The sequence below is a fragment of the Cyprinodon tularosa genome, unplaced genomic scaffold (genome assembly GCF_016077235.1).
Source record: "Cyprinodon tularosa strain WSP-4 unplaced genomic scaffold, ASM1607723v1 ctg208, whole genome shotgun sequence".
NCBI lineage: Eukaryota > Metazoa > Chordata > Actinopteri > Cyprinodontiformes > Cyprinodontidae > Cyprinodon > Cyprinodon tularosa.
The window spans coordinates 551,279-552,338 of record NW_024038770.1 but is presented as its reverse complement, the minus strand read 5'-3'; the positions used below and the strand labels follow the sequence as shown (position 1 = coordinate 552,338).

The 1,060-nt window shown below is 36.3% G+C and overlaps 1 non-coding gene across 1 annotated transcript; it reads left to right on the top strand.

Annotated features, from left to right (window-relative positions):
* The first annotated feature begins 788 nt into the window (after positions 1-788).
* trnae-cuc lies at positions 789-860 on the top strand. Its single transcript has one exon. It is a non-coding gene; the product is annotated as a tRNA-Glu (tRNA).
* Positions 861-1,060: the final 200 nt, after the last annotated feature.

Genomic DNA, 1,060 nt, shown 5'->3' with positions numbered 1-1,060 from the left:
ACGTGTAGCACGCATAGATCACCTCATTTAGTTCATACTACAACTCTTACTTTCGGAATATGTGCTAAACTCTATTTTTTTTTTTTTTTCATTGTTATTATAAGCAGGCCAGGTGTGCAATCTCTGCAACAGGAACCACAGCACTGATCGTTTGTGTGCACTGCACAACGTATAACTGTCACAAATGCAGGACAGACTTACCTTGGGTTTGTGAAAACTGCTAAATGGGACACTTGTAGCTTCATATGTAGTGCTTTTCCTTGGGTGAAATAAATGTTATTGATACTAAAATCATACTGTTTGCAATTCTCTAAGCTAAAATGTTGAATGATGTGACAAGGCGAGACAAGACAAAATACAATTATTCTCTAAGCTGTTCTTTCTTTCACATAGTGAGCTTTTTAATATAAATGAGTCTGTTGGTGAATGGACAATATAAATAGGCTCTGCCTTGCCTTATTGGAAAAGCATTGTTATAACCTATTCTCAGCTCATTAACTTGGACCCGTATGATATCTGGCTGTTCAATAGGTTTGCCTAAATAAAAGATTTAGACATGACTTATCAAGTTATTTCTGCAAAAAGGTCTGATATTGCAGGGGAAGGTAATAAGAAGGGTTTGTCTTAACTGTGTCTATTTTTGTGAGATGATGACAGACACATGTCTAACTTGAGGAGCATATTGCCAAGTTTCCCATTGCATTGTTCATTGAGGTGTTTTAATTAATTAAATCACATCACTGATTAAGAGACTAATTTAAAAACCTTAGTAAAATGTTATAAAGACGTCCCTGATGGTCTAGTGGTCAGGATTAAGCGCTCTCACCGCTGCGGCCTGGGTTCGATTCCTGGTCAGGGAATTTGTATTGAGTGACCAAGTGGTTGCTAGATGTAGAGCTTTAGCACTAACATGACTAGTGTTTCAGCCTTAGTCAGTGTACATTTTATTAGGATTATGATTCTTTTTTGTTTTATTGATGTCTGAGATTTCATAAAATCAGATAACCTTGAGTAAGAATACCAAAGTATCAGAGGATTTACAAAGAGAGCTATAACTGGA